The 25,571-nt window shown below is 32.2% G+C and overlaps 1 protein-coding gene across 5 annotated transcripts in view; it reads right to left on the bottom strand.

The window, feature by feature from the left end:
* Window positions 1-25,571, bottom strand: part of LOC145255692 (E3 ubiquitin-protein ligase RNF34-like) — a 187,800-nt gene that overhangs the window by 68,205 nt on the left and 94,024 nt on the right. For all 5 annotated transcript variants that reach the window (XM_080114263.1, XM_080114264.1, XM_080114261.1 and 2 more), the window contains one exon: window positions 16,526-16,586. The gene's annotated coding sequence lies outside the window, so the exon portion shown is untranslated. The remainder of the gene's footprint in view (window positions 1-16,525; window positions 16,587-25,571) is intronic.

Below are 25,571 nucleotides of genomic sequence, written 5' to 3'. Positions count from 1 at the left end.
ATTTATATATTGGTAGCTCAAATTTTCCACCCAAACCGATTAAAAAGCTTGCCCTATCTCTGAATACCCTTTATGTTTAGACCAGAAATTGTCTGAGTAATTTGGTAGAGATCGCAGAGGTCAATTTTTTTAAAACTTTGACCCCTATTATGACCCATTAACATTTGTTTTGGGCTCAAATCAAGTTATTAAGTTAGATCCATGTCCAAGGAATCTATATCTAAAATTTCAAGTGTTTAGACCCAAAATTGTAGGAGGAGTTTGGTAGAATTCTCAAAAGTAAAATCGTTGAACTTTGACCCCTTAATCGCAAAATTTCTGTCCGAAAACCAATCACATCGATTTTCCCAAATCTCAGTGCCCTGTATATCAAATTTTGAGTCTGTAGGCTAAAAATTGACAGAGTTATTGCGTAGGGAAATGTACACAGACACACACACAGACACGTTCACTTTTATAGATATATAGATTTACTTCAGTGTTCAATACGCAGTAGAGCTAAGTATGAAAATATCTTTATTCTCTGGGAAACTCAGGCTAAATGCACAGTTGTATGGTTTGCAATTGCTTTTAAGTCTCGGTACTGTTTACTCTTGCTAGCTAAACAATAGGCGTCTGTCTGTGTGTGTGTGTGTCTAGGATGAAATGTAGGATTTTATTATACGAATAAATGTGTCTAAAATTTTGTTCTAACGTTAAATAATAGCTAATAGTCTAGACATAAATTTTTATGTGGCATCTGTTATTGCAAACCTACAGTGTTTTAGTCCAGAGAGGAATTTCTGCAATCAAAATATTATATACTAGCAGTTCAGCCCGGCTTTGCTCAGGCCTTATGTAGTGTTCATAACTTTATGTGCATATATTAAAAAGTTTGATTCATGTCCAGGTAACCTACATCTAAAATTTCAAGTGTTTAGACCCAACATTGGCTGAAGAGTTTGGTAGAGTCTGCAACGGTCAAACTTTCAACTTTGACCTCTTGGAAACCAAATTTTCGCCCAAAAACTCGTTAAAAAGCTTGCTGCATGTCTGAATACCCTTTATGTAAAATTTCAAATATTTAGACTCAAAATTAGCTGAATAGTTTGCTAGAGACCGCAAAAGGTCAAATTTTTAGAAGTTTGACCCCTTGGCAGTCAAATTTTCGGCTAAAAATCGATTAAAAATCTTGCTCTATGTCTGAATACACTTTATGTAAAATTTCAAATGTTTAGACCAAAAATTGGTCGAATAATTTAGTAGAAACCGCAGAAGTAACATTTTTTTTATAACTATTACCCCAATTTTGATCCCTTAACATTTGTTTTGAGCTCAAATCAAATTAAAAAGTTGGATTCATGTACAAGTAATCTACATCTAAAATTTTAAGTGTTTAGACCAAAAATTGGCAGAGGAGTTTGATAGTTTTCAAAGGTCAAATCGTTGAACTTTGACCCCTTGACAGCCAAGTTTCTGGCCGAAAACCGATTAAAAAGATTTACCTAAATCTCAAAACCCCTTATGTAAAATCTCGAGTCTGTAGACTGAAAAATCAACAGAGTAGTTTGGTAGGGAAATGTACACACACCGAGACAGACAATTTCACATATATAAATGAGAATTAAATTATGCAAATTTACAATTACAGAATTTATTATTCAAAAACCAGGAATACAAGACAGAATAAATAATTTCCTTATTCCATGGAATTTCAAAAATGTTTTTTCTTCAGAGAAAAGTAGAAGATATATATATATATATATATATATATATATATATATATATATATATATATATATATATATATATATATATATATTATACGCACATCTATTATATGCTATTACACATAACAGTATACATATACATTATAATATGCATATCTACACATTTATAACATTGGACTTTTTTATCACACTGACATCGATATTAAAAGCCTACTTTTTCTATTTTTTTAAATTAAAACAAACTTCTTACTATACTCAGTCATGGGTATGCCAGTGATTTCATAATAGTTAACTCATTTGCATACCCTTTTGAATAAAGAGCTTTCATTAATTATTCCTTTTTCATGGTTTCTTATTTGATGATTGGTTTCATTTAACTATTACGCTCAGTTCTATTTATGCATAGTTTTTACGTTATGCATAATTGCATGGCATTTAGAATGAAAAAGTTAGAGCACATGCACCTGCATATTTATATGTCTACATATAAAACTGACCTTGCGCGTGTGTATGCGGAATGGTTTCTACCAAACTCCTCTCTTAATTCTTAGTTTACAAACTTGAAACTTGATATATAGGGGATTTGGACCTGTGGACCAAATTTGGTTTTTAACCAGTAAAACTAAAGGGGTCAAACGTGAACAAAAAATTCAACTTGACAGTCAAAACCTGTTACTTCTGCGCATGTACACATATTAGTCCTCACGCGAAAGAGCAGGACATAAAATGTTTTAATAATAAGAATAGCAAAGACTTTCGCTGGCAAGGACTACTATTGACTGTAACCAGTTATACAGTACTTTTGAAACTTTCATCTCTATTTTTCTCGTTATGTACTGAATATTTGTTAACGAAACCTGTATGAAATGTGTTCCTTATTAAATTTTGAAGATTTTCTATTCTGAAAGAAGTTTAAAAAAATTTAATCTAAAAAAGTTATTTTAAAGTTTTTGTTAAAAAAATTAAGATTTTCTCATTATTCAGACCTACAATAATACAAAAAGGGGTTGCAAAAATGAGTTATGGTGTGAGGAGAAATACAAACTGAAATAGAGAGAAGGAGAGTTTTAAAATATAATCTTAAAAAGATAAGATACAAGTTAGAAAAGCATTTCATCCAAGGCATGAAAATCGTTAAAATGTTTTTACTATAAGCTTTAAAAATAAAAGTACAAGATTCAATTTGAAATTTATTTATCTTCAAAGTGCACTCTTAAATTTTACAAAGTAAGGTACAAAAATTTAATTTAAATTGAATCAAAAAATTACCTTGGATTTATTTTATATAATGTACATTTTGTTACAATTTAAAAACATTATCTTTCATCTAGCAATTAATGATATAGATATAAAATTTTCAATGATTTTTTTAAAAAGTGCAACAGAATGTACATTACATAAAATAAATCCAAGGTAATTTTTTGATTCAATTTAAATTAAATTTTTATACCTTACTTTATAAAATTTATAAAAGTGCCTTTTGAATATAAGTAAATTTCAAATTGAATCTTGTACCTTTATTTTTAAAGCCTATAGTAAAAACATTTTGTTTAACAATTTTCATGCCTTGGACGAAATGCTTTTCTAACTTATACATTAATAGTTTAAAAGCCACTTAATTTTTAACATTTTCTTATTCAAATGTCGATAGAGCACTAAATGTTTTAGTTTTGATTCTCTCATGGTACCCAAGTCATTTTTTATTTTTTTAACATTTGAAATCATTACTATATATTGGGCACAATATAATAATCAACATAAAATTGGCTCTATAATAAATATAAAGTCCGCATTTGGGTAGCTTACTAGTAGTATATAATACTATAGACATAAATAAACATACATGCAATATATATATATATGTATTATATAGGTATTATAGGTTCGTGTATGTCCGATTTCTGTATAAAAAGAGTTCTAGAAAAAAACAGGAAAAAGAAAAAAACAACTCCCATGAAAATGTTCTGATAAGGCAATGTTGATAACGGAAATCCATCTAGCAGTCATGACAAGCCTAGTCTTCTCCCGTGAGACAACGACCACCCAGGGAGAAGTTTTGAGAAAGCTCACCCAGTTCTGTGGCTTAAAAAAAAAAAAAAAAAAAAAAAAACAAATATGGATTCCTTTCTAGGAAGAACTTTGATTCTCTTACCACACGACGGGATAAACTTGCAGTCCAAAAATCTAACACCCTCTTAACTTTTGATAATTATTGATTATTTTTGCAATTTTTGAGATAACGATTGATAATCTGTATCATTTGGATTAAGACTACAAATCTCATCTCCAATTTTACTTTCACAACCTTTCAGCCAATGTAGTCTCAAATCTAAATTCTTAGTATCAGCTCTAATGAAGGTTGAAACTTTAACCTCTAAAAGACCCACTTTAAAACAAAATAGCATTTCATCTCTGGTACAGAGGTTGAAGGTTCAACCACCAGTGAAGTGAATATAATAAAGATTACTCAAGATTTCCACCTGTTGATGGCTAATAGAACGAGAACAATCTATCTCCGTGGATTAAATAAGGGTTTCAGTTTGAAAATTTGATTTTGAGACCATTAGTCTAAATAATCCAAATTTAGCCTTTGAGAGAAAACCATAGCTTTCCCAATATTCTGTCAACGCTGGAACTCTGGAATCTGTATACAAACCTTAAAGATTTTTATAAGTCTAGATGCTTCACGTAAAGTTTCAAAAATTAAAAACTTAATTGCTTAATCAAATAAGGAGAAAGATTCAACAATTAACGATTATTCAGACTCCTAATAAAAATAACATTAATTAATTGAGTGAATTGGTTGCTTGTTTCATTGGCAGATATGATCTAGGATCGGTGATCATTATTTTTTTTCCAAGTCTTTCTTTCAGTAAAAGTTTTTGTTTTTATTTTTAATTATTCATAACATATTCAGCGGACATTTATGCATTGGAATTTTTTTTTTTTTTTAAATAAGGATTGATGATTTGCATTATTTAGATAATTCAAACTACTTTTCAAGATGAGGAGAATAGTATAATAATCCGAATAATCCAAAGAATGCAAATTACCAATCCTCACACGGACTGGCTGGAAACCATTAACTCTTTACCACCAGAATTTTTTTATGCAATAAATTTTTTTAAATCATGAAACCCACAAGTGACGGAAGTAAGCCTGCAGCTGATGCACGAACATAAACTCCTCATTCACTTGTTGAACCATGCATAGACCTGTACATTAAAGACCAGTTAGGCTGACAAGCTATACGAGTATGAAATAGGTTTTTGTTTTTTGGAAAGGCGACTTGAAAGTACAATTCAGCAGTAAAGAGTTAAGATATATGCATATACTTTCAACGCTTTTTTTTCTGCGTTTGGATTCACTGATACTTTTAGTAATTGACTTTGTGAACATCCACAAAATTATTCATCAATTTACCAGCAACAATTCTGTGCACAGTTTTGTTTTCCATGTCTCTAACACATGTACGTAGATATGCTTACAAAGTCAGAAAACAGTACAGTCCATCACCCATTAATTTGTATTGTTGGAATTATCTGTACTTTTATCATCTAGAGTGTTATTCTCGCAATGTTTCGCTCAATGCAACCTTTGACTTTCTTCAGGTGTATCTTTTCAAACTCGGGAATTTTTCTGTTTAACTCAGGAATCTGCATGGAATTTCTAATGGAACCCTTTATTTAATAGTATACTCTTGTTTTACACCTGAAGAAGGCTGGAGATTACATCGACCGAACCATTGTGAGAATGACACTCAAGATGATAACAGTAGTTCAAATAATCCCAATAATATAAATTATCAATCCTCATCTCAAAAAAATAATAAAACAGCTCTCATGAATTTTAGAAATATTTTCGAACACTTAGAATTGCTAAAGTATGAAACAAACTATTAGCATCAGTTGTTGATTGCATCCTTAAAGCAATCTGGATTTCTCAAATTCGCCCAAACTAATCTTCCATAGACATACATCAGGACTCCTACACTTAATTTCTGACAATTGTACATTGTCCTATTTGCTAATCATGCAATTTTGAACCTCAACACTATCACCATTCATTATATTTAACATCTGTTAAACATGGCATGTGTGTTATACATGCTTTAGTAAGCGACTTCTAAATTAACCTCTTTGCCAGGTCTTTATCCCCAAAGTTCATTTTTATCATCCCTATGTTTTCCTATGATTATAATCTGCTCCCTAACTCAAGAACTCTTTTTTTCAACATGGCCATTACCATCAAAGTTTACACTTCAACACATCTCCCTATATGATATTTAATGTTCCTCCGAGCTCATTAGCACTAAGCCTGACTCACATTACACATCTATGTATCATTGTCACATAATTTTTCCCCATGCAACGCATGTCTTCAACCCTTGCTTGCCAGGCTTCATTTCTATACATCATTATACCGCGTACACATGCACGACAGATTCTTGTCTTGGCTAACAATGGTAACGCATTAATGGTTAGTAATGGTAGGAGTTCCCTTACTATATATTATTTTAAATTACGATTCAGGGCATTAATCTATCAATACTCAAATCGGGGGGGGGGATCTATTTTGTTGTTATGATACCATCTTCCTAGGCATTACCTTCTCCTTTTTAGGAGGAATGAGGTAGTGTAATATCTGTTGTCATGAGACGTTCTCCCAGAACGTCTCCTTTGTGAGGCGCAGAGGAGGAGGAGGAGGAGGAGGAGGGGGGGGAATACAGTCCATTAATCATGATACAATCCTTCCAGCCTTTTTACTTCCTTACCTGGTCGTGTATTTATGAGTAATTAATAACTGTTGGTAAAGTATATAAGTAAAGAAAGATAAGAAACTGTTTACGTAACAATGTTTATAATCTACAACACCTGCGCATATGACATGCACAAATAAAGTTATATAAAACAAAAAAGCTATTATCTTAAAAAGATGACTAGAGATAAGGATTATATTGTTTACACGGTCTGATTGAATTCTAATAACGTATTATAAGAGTAATTTTTGAGGTGTAAATACATTAAACTTCTTAGCCTAACATTTGCGGGCAATATTGACTGGTCAAATACAAAGAGGACATTGCAAAGACTGCTGCAAAGAAGGTGAATTCCCTCTATCGAGCTAGAAGACTACTCACACCTGAGAGTATCCTGTATCTTTACAAGGCCACCATTCGCTCATGCATGGAGTGTTGCTACCACATCTGGGCTGGTGCATCTACCACTATTCTCTCCCTCTTAGATAGGGTCCAAAAAAGAGTTGGCAATCTAATCGGTCCTTTATCAACTAAACTGCAGCCACAGTGCCATCGCCGCAATGTTGCATCACTGTGCCTTGTTTTAAAAATATTTTAATAGAATGTGTTCTGATGAACTTGTTTCACTTGTACCCCTCTCGCCATACATATCCCCGATAAACCCGCTTAGCAATAAGATCTCACCCCTTCACTGTTGATGTCACTAAATGGCAGAAAGCTTTCTATTCTAATAGTTTCTTCCCTCAAACGGCTAGACTGGAATTCCCTTCCTGCTGCCTGCTTTCCTGGCTGTACTGATATGCAGAAGTTTAAATGTAACAAATATCTTGTTAATCTTTCCTAGACGTGGCCCCAAATAGTAGCCCCTTACATCCATATGGTGATATGATTTTTAAGGGGGGGGGTGAAAAAAAAATATTAAAAATAAATAAATTAAAATACTTCTCTTAATGGCATTTCTGTTAGTGATTCGTTACTGGGACATAACTTGAATGCCTACTAGACACTATCCACTAGTGTCTCTGTACAAAGGTGTCGGAAAAACTTGGCATGAATATACTTTCCCATAAGTAAACGAACTAAATATTCTAAATAGCAGAATTCACAGCCAAAATAAGATCAACTCTGTATGGCTACACCACACTGGCTTATATGAGAAATGGTACACCTTCACCAAGTGACGTTGCTTATAGTAACAACACTAAGCTGAATACTCCACCCGAGTAGATGAATTCTGGTTGTGGAATTCGGTAAGACCAAGAGATCACCAGAAAGATATAATATATTTAATTCGTTAATTGGAAGGAAAATTGATATTCTTAACTTGTTTTACTAACTCAACATTTGAAGAGATAAAGAATTTAATGGAACACTCGAATATGTATGTATCTCATGTTGAGATCCAGTATTAACCTCAAGAAGAAGCCTCTTAATATCTGAAAACTTTGAAGTAAAATAAAACAAAAAGTAGATTGGTGTTTTTTTTTTTTTTTTTAGGTCATTGGCTTCTCATGATCCCCATTTGAACATGTACCTCCAAACAAGAACGACACATAGCTACCCTGCCGAATATTCTTAAGTCTAATTGGGCACTTTCTCCAAGTGACATTGCGTATAGTAATAGCACTAAGCCCAATAGTCCACTAGACTAGATGAATTCTGGTTGTCGAATCCAGCTTTCATAATAGTGTTTTTACTAAAAGATCACCACTTATTAAAGTCAAAAGCCACTGCAAGGAAACGATTGCCAGTTGAAAGATGAAAAACTATAAGATGGCTGGGGAGGATTGTTGAAAGGACCAAGTTTGAATATATTTAGGGGCAGTTAATGACCAAAATCTTTACGTTGGATTTGAAGATGCCCCTGTTGTAATCTGCAGGAAAGCAGTTCCATGGTAATGTGTTCCACAGCTGGAAAGCATTTGCAAAAAAGCTTTTTATGGAAGGAAGGAAGAAAGGATGGTGGAAAATAGAAGAGCTCTTCCTTTGAATGACTTACATGGCAGAATCAAAGATTGGTGCTCAGTTAAGCACCTTCCATGAAAATAATGGAACACCAAGAGACTAGCAACGTCTCATCTACAAGAAAAGGGTTGTAAAGAACAGAAGAGATTATCCTCCACTAGATTCTGATGTTCATTTTGAACTGTCTAGACAATGAAGAGTGCTCCAACCGATGATAAAGAATTAATCTTTGAACCCACTAAGACATTTCTAAAGGAACCGAAAGAGATTTGTAAACTTATATAGTTGGAAGTTTCACTTAGCACCAAGTCATAAATTTGTCCGGCTTTTAACAGAAAGAAAAAAAATAATTAAAACCAGAAAGGAGGAGAAACAGGAAAAGGGAGACGGAGTAGAAAGAAAGGGGAAGGAGAATAAGAAAGGAAAATAAAGTTTCCGCGTTTTATTAGTTTTACTTCAAGTTACCAGTGTATGCCAGAAAAGAAAGAGTGAAACGCGAAGAGGGGGTTAAAAAGTCTCCATTTATGTATGTGTGTATGTGGGGGGGGGGGTTGAAACAAGAGATGGAGAGAGTTGTGTGAAAAGATCTCATTCACTATTTTAATTCAATCAACACACACACACACACACACACACACACTGAACTGAAAAGCACCAAAAGAGAAGGAAATGAGATGCAGAAAATCTTCAGAATAAACATTTAAACTTCTCAAACACAGAACTACTGTTCCCCAAAAATTCCAAGATGTGTCAGGAGACCAAAGAATTCGGTAGATTACAGTTATAATCATTATAAAAATAAACTAATGCAAAACGCAGACATGACTGTTGGGAAGGCAGTCCACTGGGAACCATGCAAGCGTCTACACTTTGAATATGCAGACAAATTGTAGACCTAAACTATAGCCAATAATGTATAATGAAAATCAGAAAATCCTCAGAGATATGGAAATACAAATTCGTCCAAACAAGGATAATGAATGTGATAATTAACAAAGAGGGGGGGGTGAAAATTTGTAGATTTCACCATTCCAGGGTGAAGATGAAGGAGATAGAAAAACTAAGTAAATGCATGGAACTGGAAGCATGCAACATTAAGAAAACAATTGTAATACCAATAACTGTAGGAGCACTAGGAATAATTCTGAAAATAAAACGTTTAAAAAAAAAAAAAAAAAAAAAAAAAAAAAAAAAGGAGAAATTATAATCAAAGAGAAAATTGACACCATACAACATAATGCACTGATGAGAACAGTTAAAATATCGAGAAAATCCTTGAGTGCGGAAACTAACCAATAAAACCAGGTCATATTGATCAACCATGGTCAAGAGGAAATAGAAATAGAACAATTATGTAGAAATGTTACATGAATCAAGGTACTGTCAGAAACTCTATAATGACATTTTGCCCCCCACCCCAAAAAAAAAATAAATAAAACGTGATGGCAGCACCAAACGAGACAAAATTGTAAAGGATGTAGAGGGATAGTTCACAATGTTATTAGAGGTAACAACTAAATTTCTGCTCATATTGCCTTTACCCTTGCAGTGCATTGTTGAGGGAAAAGGAGTTATAACTAATATAAATATATATATATATATATCTCACACACAAACTGGTCAATCGCTTTATTTCAGATAGTAAAATATCAATATTTCATTAAATATACGTCACAAAAAAAAACAAAAAAAACTTGTATCCTCAAAGGACACTGCTTTAAGGCTAGTTATTTCCCAAAATTTTAAATCAAATTCATGTGATATTTACAAAGTTATGGCATTTATACTGTCCATCGCTTTATTGCAAATCTCTTACAATGCCAAAAAAAAACAGGTGATTGAACGTTACCAAAAAGCAAAGGATTGTTGCTGGAGTTTCAGAAGGATTGGCCATAAAGATTTAGCCATGGAGCTGGAAAGAGATGCAAGAACCTTGGCTTAATTCGTGAACAACAAATCCAGAAAGGACAAGGGCACCAGGAGAAACCTTTTAGATCATGATATTTGGAAAATTCGTAGGGAAGTCAACAGAAACCCAAACAGCACCAGTGCTTCCATTTTTGCAAGAGACGATAGCTCCAAGATCCAGGCAGACCCGATGCAATGTGTTGAATGAAATGGCAAGAAACATCAAATTTCTTCCAAGACCTCCACTGAGCAAACAGAGGTAAACAAATAGCTTGGGCACAGAATTACATGAAAATAGATTTTCAACATGCCCTACTTACGGATGGGGCCCGTACTACTCTTGATGGTTTGGATGGATAGGCCAAAGTTTGGAACTCTAACATAACTTCGACTCCCTACAGAGTTCATCGCCAACAAGGAGGTGGAGGCGGAATGTTTTGGGCAGGAATCATTGGCGATAAGTTGGTTGGACCATTCCGTGTGCTAGGGGGTGTAAAGCTTACCAGCAATGTGTATGCAGCCTTTTTGGATAATCATTTGTCGCCATAGCTAAATGACCTACCATTGTCACGTCGCTTTTAGAGGATTTTTATACATTATAATATACCATCCCATTCTGCTAGGGCGACTGCAGCCTTCCTTGAATCTATGCGCTTCATTGGAGAAGTTCATGATCTGGCCACCATGTTCTCCAGACCTTAATTCCATTGACTATCTCTGGTCAATATTGAAAAGAGGCAGGAAAGCAATTTACTTCAAAGGATGCCCTGTGGAGGAAAATAATTGATGTCACCAGAGCCATAACTCCTTTTAAGATCGAACAATCGACTTCCTTGGTGGACAAAAACTTATTTAAAGCTATTTAAAAAAAAAAAAAAAAAAAAAAAAAAAAAAAATGGATATGTTGATAAATAATTCATTCATTTGAGGCTTAGCACTTAGGATGTGCTTTTGTTTATTTATTTATTTATTTTTGTTTTTTAGAGAAAAATATAAAAAATAAAGTTTTCATGATTAGACATTGTAATTTTGCCCTAAAACATTTTAAGAGGCCTACAATAAAGCGATAGACAGTGGAAATTCCTTGATAAAGAACAAGTCAAAACCTATATGGTCCGACTGATGCCTTGAATTTTAGCAGAAAAATAAAAATTAGCCCCAAAAGGTGTTTTTCATCCCTAAAACACCCTTGGGCTAAGGCCCCAGAATTTTCCCAGGGTCAAATATTACATTTCCAGATGTATACCCATGTGATTTTACTTTTGGGTAACTTTCAGCAAAATCTAATAGTCGGAAAAGATTTTATGTTTCAAAAAGTGATATTTTTGGCCATTTTTACCCTTTTCAACTCCCTTTTTTTATCAAAAATCTGAGAATGTTACATTTCCTCCCTTGGGTAGTTGTAACTTCATGCAAAATTTCAGAAAAATGTAATGAGTAGTTATTGAGAACAAACGGACGTGGGCAAATTGTAAGGTACAATCCGACTAAGTCAATTAACCAATAAAATGTCATAACTTAATGAATGTCGCATGAATTTGAATAAAATTTGAGAAATAACCAACCTTAAAGTAGTCCTTTGATCATACAATTTAAATTTTTTTGTGACGTACATTTAGTGAAATATAAATAGTTTACTAATCTGCAATAAAGCGATTGACACAATTTATAATGTAGAAAAAGTAGAGAAATTTTAACAAGAGAAGAAAAAAAACCCGTATATTTAAAGGAGTGGAGTCACTTATATGCTTAGTTTATTATTTGATATTTAAAAAATTTTTTAATTATTAATAAGTTTGTCAATAATTTAAAAAAAAAAAAAAAAAAAAAAAAAAACGAAAATATCAAATAATAAACCAAGCATACAAGAAATAAGTGTTGGTGGCTTCACTCCTTTAAACACACACACACACACACACACGTTATATATAAATAACATGTCAAGTTGCAAATGTGTTGATAATTTAGAAACAAACACTACTTTATAAAAAATATAATTTGTTTTATTTGTACGAATATGAGGTTGTTTGTTTTTTTTATATATCATTTAGGATTTCATGGTCAAGAACTTTTCTGTGGAACACGTTGCCATAAGATTGCTTCCCATAGAGTTACAATTTAGTCATCTTCAAAGTCAATGTCAACAAATACTTGTCATAAAGCATTCACAAGTCAATTTTTTTATTTATTTTCCTCTCATTATTCATCATTAAACTGGCAATCGTTCCATCTCAATAGCCCTCATCCTTTTTTTTTCTTACATAGGAATCACCACTTATCAAGGCCCGGAGGCCACTCAAGGATAAGAGTTAATGGGTATATATTAGTCAATGTGATTATAGCGTAGTAAACATAAGTAGTGGGAATTTTGTAAATTTGATTACTTAGGGGGACATCAAGAACTTGTTTACGTTGGACTTGAAGACAGGTTGTAGTCAGCTGGAAAGAGAGTGGCTTTTAGTATTTAGATGATCCATTAGTCGTGCTAAAGTTATTCATCTCCCAACTGATAATCATTCAAACTCATCAACCATTAGCCTTGAAAGTGACTTGATGGTCATAGAAATTTTTATGAGCCAATAACTTCAATCGTGCAAGCTGTATTTTTCAGTTTTCACCATTGAAATATGTTGTAGCAGGTTAGTATTCAACTTTCGGTTATTAAAAAGATCTCCAAAATGTGCCTCAAAATTATGCACACAAGTTAAAAATGAATATTCTAGTTAATATTTTAAAAGTTAGACATTTTATTTTAAGAATAAAAAAAAAGGATAGCAATTATTTTTACAAAATGTTTCTTTATAACAACCATACTATTGCAATTGATATATCATGATACATAAGTTTATACAAGGTCATCACAAAAAAAAAAAAAAAAAAAAAAAAAATGTAATCTCTGCCAGCTTTCATTTTTTTTTTTTTTTTGAGGGGTAAGGCGGGAGGGGGAGCAAGCATTACGGAGATTAAGAAATGGAAGGGGTGATTTTATTAAGATTTGGCTAACAATTATAATAAAATACATATTTCTGAAATTAAAAAAATGTTTTTAATAAATACAAAGCAAGCTTAAATCTAATTTCGGATTTTATTTTTATTTTTTTTAATCTAAAATATAGATATTCAAATTTAATATAAATATAAAAAATAAGATAGACAAAAAAAAAAAAAAAAAAGATTATGTTGAAGCAACAGGACTTTTTCCCATGATGCACTTATACTTGTAAAGAGAAAAGAAAAATCAAATCTGAAATAGATTCATTTTGTTTTGGATTTTGTAAAAAAAAATGATTCTTTAGAATACAGAAGAATAAAATATGACGTCCTCTTTGCATTAAGATCAATAATTGATTTTTTTATAAAAGAATTTGTCAGAAAAATTTGAGATAAATATTCACACACCTTGTTATCTAGAGACATATAGATTATTTATGACTAGCTAGCTTTGCCGGCTCACTATTACTTTGCATTTGAAATATCTATTTAAAATAAATATTTCATTCATAACTTTATTATAAACACAAAACAGAATCTTTCTCATTTATTCATATTAAACATTAACATTTTGGTAATTTTCAGACAAATTTATTTTCTAAATGTGTCCAGGAAAAAAAAAAATTGTTTTTTCACTTTCACATTAGAAATAAATGTTAACCTCATTATTTGGGTTCTTCAGACTACTGTTCTCATGAGTGTCAATGTACTTGGAAATATCAATTTTAAAAGTGATTTTCTCTTGAAGGTTGAAGGTTCAATTCTGAGTGTGGGCAACAAAAAAATACAAATTGCAAATTACTTAGGACCTCTATCCAGTCATGCTACCCCCGTGAAGTAAATAAGGGTTCTGTTCGAAATTCCATCCAAATTCACAAGTTCGACAGAAACATTCCCGAGTTTGATAAGATATACCTGAAGATCAGAGGTTACATCGACCGAACTATTGTGAAAATAACACTCAAGATGAGAATAGTAGACTGAGGAGTCCAAATAATATGAATAACCTATCCTCATCTCTAAAATTTAGAAGTGTAAAATCTCAAATTGTTGAAAATCAAGAAAGAAACATTTGACTTGGAAAGAGAGAGGAAGGAGAAAGGAAAAAAGAAAGGAGCAAGAGAGAGAGAGAGGAGGGGAGTCAGACAAGCAGGGCTACAGTGGCAAGCACTTCAAAGCAAGAAGAACAGGGCAGAATTACATAGACAAAACAAAAATCCAAATTCTGTGATCATTTGACAGATCGTGAAAATGCTTTGCCCTTTTTCGCAAAGTCGACTTTTTTCATTTATTTCTTGGAGGAAAAAAAATAAAAAAAGTTACGTTTTATTCCAAATTAGCTGCCCCACGTCTGTGTTGTCTGGGAGAGTAAATTAACACAAAAAATTCTATACCCAACCTTTAACCGAGCCAGCGTAAACACAAACCCCAAAATGTTAAAAGCAGACCTCTAGAAGTTTCTGCAATTCTGAATCAATGTTACCTATTATTAGTAATAGCATAATCACAAATACCATGGTTGTTTATCAGCCGGAACCCGTATTCCTATAGACACTTATCTCATGCATACTACTCTGCTGGTATGCATTGATCTATAATGGTAACTTGAATAGAATAAAAATCAGACTTAATCAGATCTACCTACACTATATTTATGCCCCCACCCCGCTTTCTAATTCAAAAACATTCTAAGTTTCATTATTGTATATATAAGAAAAACAAAATACTAATGCTGTCTCTCCATTTTGTAGGATGGGGTAGGGCATAATGGATTAACTGGAAAGTGTTACTGGAAAGCACTTTGTTGAATAAGTTGTTTCATCTACTTGTGAAGAAAAGAGCTTTGGCTTAGAAAATATCAACAAAAATTGATATCAACACATTACTGCATAGTTACAAAAAAAAAAAATCAAATACTTTTGAAAACAGTTTTTTTTTTATTATTGGGGTGAGCACTTATTAGACTGTGTTGATAAGAATAGTCAGTAATCAGAGAATATGAAAAAAAATAGGAAAGATTGTTTATTTGAAAGTACATATTGCTTGAGAGATTGTGCTTCTGCCATATGTGTGATATTCTACAAGGGTCTGTGTGATACTATCGATGCCCCCCCCCATCAAGTGCTAGAAGTAGGGGGAAAAAAAAAAAAAAAGAAATCTAACAAAAAAAAAATCTAACAAAAGAAAAGGAAGTAGGTTTACCAAAAAAAAATAGGAAATAGGGTTTATCAGTAGACAAGGTATGGAATTTGTTCCTTAACGCAGACAAAAGAATTTTTACACAATATTGTTAGTCAGTAATGCAACAAAAGGAATCAAAACTGGACTTTAAATATAGCAATATAACAATGGGTTTATGATGATGGGGATCGGTTTACAAAGGTTAGTTTTTTGTAACGTTTTTCAGAGTGTTCAATTCACGATGATTGGGAATGCTTTTGCAATGGTCTATTATAAACAGTTGGAAACTAATAAAAAATAGTGAATATTTGTAAAAAGAAAAAAATATTTACGAAATATTTCGCATAAAGTGAAATTATAGAACAGGTATTTAAAAAAAAAAAAATCCCTACCTTCTCCATGTTATGAATAGTTTTCATTATTTAGAAAGCCATTCATAACATGGGAATTCAATTAAAAACGTTTGATTTCCTCGTGCCAATTATTACAGGAAACTTTGCCTTGACACCGTCTTCCCTTATATAAAGCAGTAACTGGAGCTGAATTTCAGTGTCTAATCTTTACCATAACCTCTAGGTAAAAGTACTGAATAATTAACAGTTTCTGAGCCATTTAATGCTGAAGCTTCATGCTTAAGATCAATTGATCACAATTTGTTATTTAGAGCCATAGTTGAGAGGTAACTGCAGGTTCATACCATTCCTAACTACTCTAGAGTGTTCAATGACGGCACACAATTCTGACTTCAAAGATAATGTTGCAATGAACAAAAGTTTTTGTTTATTATTATTTACAATGTAATCATGATAGCAAAACTTGCCTTCAACATAGGTCATTTTTTAAGGCTACTGCAGCAACTTTCTTTTCGCTTAGTTTACATTCATCATAGTTATGTTTGTTTATTCCAATAAGACCGTTCATGACATCACTTGATGGAAAAATTTGAATTGTTGCTAATTAAATTAGATTTTATAAACTTATAAATTGAACAAAATAATTCTATTTTACTTACCTTGAAAAATTAAAATTCAAAATCTGAATTCTCAGAATTGCAGGGGGGGGGGGTCCAATTTCTGAAAATACAAAAAATAAAATTAAAATTGTTAATAAATTTGTAAAAAAAATATGAAAAAACATCTTTAGTTTATTTCAAAATAAAGTTCTGTGGTGATTTCATTCACTTCAGAGAAATCGCTCTCCGCATTTATTGATAACAGAGTTTTGATCATACCTGCCATGCCAGTCAGTCGGTGAACTGGTATTATAGCAGAGTTTTCCTGTTTCCTAGACTAGTTGCTTCACTATGGCTTTTATGGTCTAGTCTGATCTACCTTAAATTAGAAGGACTGATGTTAATTACTTTCTTTATTTGGGAGGGGGGGGCATATAGAATAATATAATTTTTGGAACAAGTCACCAGATTAAATCAAATGGAATTAGATGAATTCAGGAATAATGTTAAAAACAAAAGGAATTAAGGCATTAATGAGACCTATCAGGTGATGTACAAGATACCTTCAATAAGTTCCAGACTTTTTGTACAGGCACTTAAAAATTGTCATACTTCTGTAAATTCAGTATGTTATTGCTATACATCTTATGAAATAACTAACCAATTTTTATGATTGCAGGTTCAAATGAATAGCTACAGCTCCACCAGAACGGCCATAGCCGAAATTGAACTCACTACATGAGTTTGTAGCATAATTCAAATCTTGTCGGTAGCTGAATACTTGATGCTTCGCCAGGCCTATCAAGGGTATTTTTTATTGTAACGCCATCACTAGATGGGGTGCCTACCATGGCTTAAGAGAGTCCCATCTACCCTCGAGAGAAGGGTAGACTGCGCCAGTTTCTCAACCTGATATTACCTCGCGGTACATACAGCACCTCGCCTTCCCAAATAATCACCCATCTGGTATTGGCCAGGCTGAACGTTGCTTAACTTCGGTGATCTGGCGAGAACCGGTGTGTCAATGTGATTGTGCCATATATACAATATACAGTGATGATCATATTTATTGGCACGGTAAAATAAAAGTTAAATTTTGTCTAATAAATTCTAAAAAAGGGATTAAATTAAAGAAAATAACAAAGTATATTATGTATTTTTAACTGGCCTTTCCGATGCAGCAATCGGATTTTAGAAAAAATAAATAACAAAGGAACAACAAACATAATTGCAAAAAACCCTTGTTCAAAATTATTGGCACGGCTTTGTTTTTCTTTTAGTATCAGTATAATATCAATCAATTTCCGGTTTACGTGCTTTCTGAACTTTTTTATAGCCATATTATGCTTGTTTAACGCTAATTCAGTGAATAATTTTTTTCAGATAATTTTTAGATAGCGATTTATTTAAACTATTATAAGTGACTAAATTATAATTTTCAATCGCCATGGTTAAAACTAAGGATACACAGCGAAGACGTCAGGAAGCTTGTTGTAGCATGCCATACCAATGGGGAGGGCTATGATAAGATTTCAAAGAAGCTAAACCTTCCCAAATCCACTGTTAGAGCCATAATAAACAAGTTCAAATCGCAAGGCCACGTTATGAGTTTAGAGGGTAGAGGGAGAAAAAGGATTCTTTCCCCAAGAGATGAACGGAAAATTGTTCGACAAGTAAAACAAAACCCAAGGATCTCTGTTGGGGAGATTGTTGATGAACAGAGCACCTCTGGAGTGAATGTATCTCGACATACAGTTGGTAGAGTTTTGAAGAGAGCTGGTTTAAAAGCATGTCGTCCGAGAAAGACTCCCTTATTGAAGCCTATGCACCTGAAAGCAAGGCTAGCCTTTGCAAAACGTCATATTGATAAAGATGTTGCATTCTGGAAACGTGTTCTATGGACTGACGAAACGAAAATAGAGTTATTTGGCCATAATAAAGTGTCTTATATTTACAGAAAATCTGGCGAAGCTTTCCTGCCTAAGAACACCATACCCACAGTGAAGCACGGTGGAGGCAGTTTGATGTTTTGGGGATCCTTTGCTGCCTCTGGACCAGGGCGACTTGTTAAGGTCACAGGTAGCATAAAAAAGGAAGATTATGTTAAAATATTGGATGAAAACCTGAAAGACTCTGCTAAAGAGCTCTCACTTGGTCGTTGTTGGTGGTTCATGCAAGATAATGACCCAAAGCATTCGGCTAAACTGACTAAGAAATGGCTTGAGGACAATCATATTAATGTTTTGGAGTGGCCATCACAAAGCCCAGACCTTAATCCAATTGAAAATTTATGGAGAACATTAAAATTGAGGGTAATGCAAAGGAAGCCTAAGAATCTTATTCAATTGGAGGATTATTGTCAGGAAGAGTGGGCTAAAATTACTACTGAAGAGTGCAACAACTTGGTTGTAAACTATGAAAAGCGACTGAGGAAGGTAATCAAGGCCAAAGGCTATACAATTGATTATTAAATAAATCGTGCCAATAATTTTGAACAAGGGTTTTTTGCAATTATGTTTGTTGTTCCTTTGTTATTTATTTTTTCTAAAATCCGATTGCTGCATCGGAAAGGCCAGTTAAAAATACATAATATACTTTGTTATTTTCTTTAATTTAATCCCTTTTTTAGAATTTATTAGACAAAATTTAACTTTTATTTTACCGTGCCAATAAATATGATCATCACTGTATATATATATATATATATATATATATATATATATATATTATACGGCACAATACAGCTATAACAGGAATCTCAATATGTTGATTACAGTAGCACCAACTATAGTTTTCTCCTATCTATCTCATAGTAGTAGTTGTGTGTAAGAAGTCATCGTCTTTTTCTTTGAGGATGTAGTTATGATTCTTTCATAAAAGAACGCATTGTATTTGAGGTTTTAATAATTTTTTTTAGTGTAGTTTTATTACAAATTATTCATACTTACGTCATCCCCCTCCTCTTCCCCTATAAGGGAAAAGGAAAGTAAATTTGGAAGTAAATCTTTGAAAAAGGAAAGTAAATCTTCGAAATACCCTGCTCTGTTCCATGGACAAAACCCAAATGATTTTACTAGTTTTGTCTTTCCACATGATACTTTCTTACATCACTATCAGAAAGAAGCTTTTGATATTTTTAAGCAACATCGCCCTCCACCCCCACCATTACACTGGGACAGACAGACAATTTTTCTTTTGACATGTTTATAATAGACTAGCAGGCCGCCCGGCATTGCCTGGTCATATGATGTGTTGAAATACGATATTATAATTCATGCAAGTTACGTATTTATTATTATAATAGACAATTATCTGTCAATTATATTGAACTCAATATATGGTAGCAAGATCCAACCATTATATATATGACTTGGATGCCATCAGCTAGAATCGAAATCAAAACACCTTTATTCCTTAGCCTCTGAACTATGCGCACACACGTCATCTAGATACAGTACTGTCTCGTATCACAACTTATCAGTGCGGCTAGACTAGCACCTTTCCCTAGTCAGGGATTGAACCTACAGCCATCGCATTGATAGTCGGCTGTTCTACCAATCAGCCCATAGGATTGGTGCCCATAAATTACCTCAACAAATGTCCATTTAAATAAAAACTCACCCACTGCTTAATTCACCTGTCATCCCTTTTTTTCAAAGATGGAATTGCCTGATCAAAGACAAGATACAAGCAAGCAAAGTCCAGAGTTTTATAATTATATAGATTATGTCATTATTTAATATTCTTGAAATATCTTATCCCTTGTGATATCGTCTTCTGATCATTTCATAATATTGTTAATTATCAAATTTTGCATAACGTTTACCACCATAATATATTTCTCTTACCTTGCCAGGTAGCATAGTCTTCCGAGCATTTTATATACTTTCTTACTAGTTAAGATATGCTACCTCTAATCGCATACCTTTGCTAATAGTAGTATATATGACAAAAAAGAGGAAGTAATGACTGAGAAGATGGTTTCATAACAATATAACAGATACTACACTACTCTCTCCCTGGTTTTATTATACAAAAATAGTACATTAGTCTGAAATAGACAAGTAAACTGAATCGAGCGTTAGAAATAATAGCATAGTGTCGGTTTCAGACATTTTGATGAGTAATAGATTTGAATATTGTATAACAATGTTTACCACCTAAATTTCTTTTTCTTTTTACTTGTCTGGTAATATTTTCCTAAAATGTTATATTGTAAGTCTCCCCTACTCATTTAGCTTCAATCTTTATTTCCCTTCTAAAATGCAATACTCACAGAAACAAAAAAAGTGGATGTACTCAAAACAATTGTTTACAACTACGTCTGCAAAACCAGGTTAGACGATTACATAACAATCAAAAGGTAAAATAATGTTAATTAACCAATCATAACGTTTTCCTACACAATTCATTGAAACCAATCTAGGAGCTTCATAATTTAGATAAAATAAGGAGATTCCAGAAATGTAGAGGGTTTTTTTTTCCCTAGCTGATATCAGAATCAGAGCCTTGACACAATTGAATACTAAAGGTAGCAAGTTTTAAAACCACGTTCGATGCAGCAGAATGCTAAAGACATCACAAGCTTTCCGACAACATACCATTTATTATGTGCGCGTATGCAGACAAAATCTGCTCTCAACAAATGAAGAGTTCAATAATTAAATTATTAGAGGTTAAGATAAATTAGTTTACCAATGAAGCTTAAGGTTGGGGGGGGGGGCGTACAACATCTGGAATCATGGAAGTTAGAATGACAAGAATGATATTATTATAACAGGACAGGGGGTTGGGTCATTAGAGAGTGGGGGTGACTCATGCAAATTTCTCGGGGTGGCAGTTGGTGAAGGCAAATGACAAGCAGCAGCTCCCTTGGGTAATTAAGTAGCATCTTTTTGCCAGATAGAGACGGTGGATAATTCATTAGGCCGAGGTTAGCATCAAATTTGGATATTTCAGTCAACTGACCAGATGGTGTTCAGGTCAAATATGTAGGTTGGTTAGGTTAGAAGCTGAAATTAATCAGGGAGGGGAGTATACATATGAACAAATAAAGAGGGGAAAAAAAAAAAAATCGAGCTTACTGACTTGTGTAGAACTGACCTTAGAAGTTGTGAGACCAAAATCTATTTTTATTATTGTTCTCCAACTCAATCATATTGAACTTTTACAGCAATAGATCCAAAACTATTTTTTCAATGATGATAACCAACCCTTCAATTTCATAGGTTTTACTTTTTTTTTTTTTTTAATCAAATTCTTAATTTAAAAGTATTAGGCCAAACTTTTAATGTATTTTTCATTTGCAAGACGTTTACACATTTGTCATCTGAGCAACACTAAGTTCTACTATTTAATACGGAAGATTCAGTATAGCTTAATTGCCATATATTTTCACATCTATATATATTTGTGTATTTTACAGCATATTTTCATTTAAGTAAACATTATTAAACAACAAAGTGTCTTTGCTTGATAAGACAATTTAAATTTTAATTTTCCGAATGGTCCAATTAGTATTTCTGTCAGATTGGTGTATGCAAGGTCAACCTTAAATTTTACATTTTCGAAAATCAAAATCATTCTGTAGATTTGATCAAAATTAAAATTAGGATTCTAGACATAAGGTTTAGTATCATTATAATCTTTGTAACGAGACATAAAAGTGGTGCAAACCATCTGTTTAGACAATAAATTTTACTAGTCTTAGGGCGGGTATTCTATGTGCGTTACTGTTTTGTTCCTTCTACCCATAACTAATGGCACATAAAAAACCGTCGCATGAAAAAAAAAAAAAAAAAAAAAAGCACGTTGCAGAAAAAAATTCAAGTACGACATTCATTATAAACGTCCTTTCAATAATGAACCAAAATCATTTTCCTGAATCTGCCAAATCAGGAATACTCATCTGTAGTAGTTTTGACAATCCTGCATAACACAGGAACGGGAGTCAGTTACCGGACATGTATGCCAAAAAGTGTGTGAGGGTCCCTTCAGAGAAAAATATTGTAAAAAAAAAATACCTAGCATTATTAAAGCAGGTGATGTAACCACCCAAGTACTTGATAAGATTTTTGTAATTTAATTCTTGCAATTTTTAATTTTAGAACAATCTATATCTATAAAAGTGAACTTGTCTGCGTGTGTGTACATTTCCCTACGCAATAACTGTCAATTTTTAGTCTACAGACTCGAAATTTGATATACAGGATACCGAGATTGGGGAAAATCTATGTAATCGGTTTTCGGCCAGAAATCTGGTTGTTAAGGGGTCAAAGTTCAATTTGACCTTTGGGAACTCTACCAAACTCCCACAATTTTGGGTCTAAATACTTGAAATTTTTAGATATAGGGTCCTTGGACATGGATCTAACTTAACTTGATTTGAGCCCAAAACAATTTTAAGGGGTCATAGTAGGGGTCAAAGTTAAAAATTAATTTTTTTTTTTTTTGCTCAGCATACACCTCCAAACACCCGAGCAACGTCGGGCACTCATGCTAGTATAATAATTAAAATTATCATTAACAATTATCTTTAACCTCATTGCATCTGTTTGCATGCTAAAGTTAAATAGGTTAAACTTTTTTTTTTTAATTCTCCAATGACCATCTTGATTAGCTAATAGTTAATAGAAAAACATGAAGGGTCTTGATAAAATCATATTCCATCAATACAGCTATTTATATTTTTTAAAACATTTCTACTATTTTTAAGAAAATTGATTTATTTATCTATGTTAAGTTCAATCTTTTCAAATTATTTTAAAGTGATTTTCACTCATCAGGGCTCTATGGACAATTTTATCTTTAGTTGATTTTGACAACTAAATATTTTCGTTTACTAGCCAAATAGAAAAGTTACAAGTCAAGTGATTTTTGGAATATGACAGCTTTGTTTCGTGACCAATACATATACCATAAATATTGTTTTGTATTGTTTTTTTTTTTATATAAATGTAATTCTAAATATACATGGAATTTTATGTTGAGACTTATAAGATATAAACATTCAAATTTCTTCAGATGTTTTTTTTTTAAACAACCTTCGTTTAATAAAAATTTCGTTCTATTAAACAATTATTGTTTAAATATTTTGAGTTTGCTGCTTTTATTTAAAAAAAATAATTAAAGACATTTTTCACTCAGTAATGAGCATTAGAAGATTATCGGTGAAAAAAAATAAAAAATAAAAATACAATCGCCAAAAGAAAAACATTTTACTTCTAGTCGCCATATGAAAAAAAAAAAATCACTTGAAAATGCGACTGTTCACTTACAATGTAAAACCTAGCTTATTAAAAAAAAAAAAAAAAAAAAAATAGTTAAAAATCGTACCCCAAACCCTGAATTTAATTAAATGAAATTAAAGATTTTTTCATTAAAATAACTAATAACATGTAATTTATAATGTGCGAGTTATTTATTAAACTGATTTAAATTTATTAAATTATTCATCTAAATTTATGATTATGTTTAAGAATTAAATTAAAAACGCTAATCAATAAAATATTTAATTTATATTATGTAAAATTGTTATTGACGTTTTCAAATATTGTCCGGTGACATTTTAATCAAACATATAAAGTTATCTTGCCGGATTTTCAAAGTTAGCCCCCAAATAATCTATTCGGCATATCAATATTGAATTTAGACTACTCTATCATTGCATTTTTATTGGTATGGATATATTTTATTTTTTGTATGTTCTTTTCTGAAAATAAATATTTCAGCTAAGAAATTTTTTTTTTTTTTTTTTTACAGAGGATACATTTTTTCCTTCATTTATCAAATACTCTCACATTACAGGAAAGTAATCATGTAATGAGTTATGTCCCTTAACTCCTGCAAAATTAAATATCTGGAAGCATTTTATATTTTTAAACATTAAAAAGGAAGCTTCAACAGCAATTACACATTTCTTAAAAATTAACAGATTATGGACAAAGTTTTCAGAAATTCTCCCCACTCCCACAAATTTGCTAACAACATTGAAGTTACAAAACCTAATTTGTTTGTTTATAAACAAATCAGTCCTTTTTCTTTTGCTTCGAGCAATGCCAAGTAGGCAAAACTGATCTATTATAGAAAGAGTAGTTACCCATGTGTGTATGTTTAGCTAAATATCAAAAACTACAAAAACACTCACAAAGTTGGTATATTCCTGATCTACATTGCCCTAGATGAATAAGAACATTTTCATTCTTTGTGTATCAACTGCCAGGTTTTGTGAAGCAGCGAGGAGGAGAGGGATAATTTTATACAATACTTTGGGAAGAAAATTTTGATTCATTCCTTGAAAAAATCTATATAAAAGAGTTGTCTATCTATGTATCTATCTATCTATGTATCTATCTATCTATCTATGTATCTATCTATCTATCTATGTATCTATCTATCTATCTATGTATCTATCTATCTATCTATCTATCTATCTATCTATGTATCTATCTATCTATCTATGTATCTATCTATCTATGTATCTATCTATCTATCTATGTATCTATCTATCTATCTATGTATCTATCTATCTATCTATGTATCTATCTATCTATCTATGTATCTATCTATCTATGTATCTATCTATCTATGTATCTATCTATCTATGTATCTATCTATCTATGTATCTATCTATCTATGTATGTATCTATGTATCTATCTATCTATGTATGTATCTATGTATCTATCTATCTATCTATGTATCTATCTATCTATGTATCTATCTATCTATCTATGTATCTATCTATCTATCTATCTATGTATCTATCTATCTATGTATGTATCTATCTATGTATCTATGTATGTATGTTCAGCTACAGAGGAATGCACTGGGAGGAAGAGAAATGGGTGTTAGAGAGAGGGGAGAGAAAAAGAAAGATAGAAAGACAAACAAAGAAGTAGAAGTTTTAATTGAAATATACTATTGCCCTGGACACCAGATAGCCCTGCTAGTTAAATATAAAATATATAAATAGGTGGTTTTCTTTTAAACTTTGGGTAATTTTAAATATTTTTGTAACTAAAAAGTATGCAATACAAAACGGGCACAAAATCTCTAGTGAAATTTTTTTTTAAATGAACAAGTAAATGACACTAAACTAAACTATCC

Source organism: Euprymna scolopes, chromosome 31 (assembly GCF_053919585.1).
Source record: "Euprymna scolopes isolate OS-2025 chromosome 31, ASM5391958v1, whole genome shotgun sequence".
Classification (NCBI taxonomy): domain Eukaryota; kingdom Metazoa; phylum Mollusca; class Cephalopoda; order Sepiida; family Sepiolidae; genus Euprymna; species Euprymna scolopes.
The sequence above is the reverse complement of the archived record's forward strand: the minus strand, read 5'-3'. Positions and strand labels throughout refer to the sequence as shown.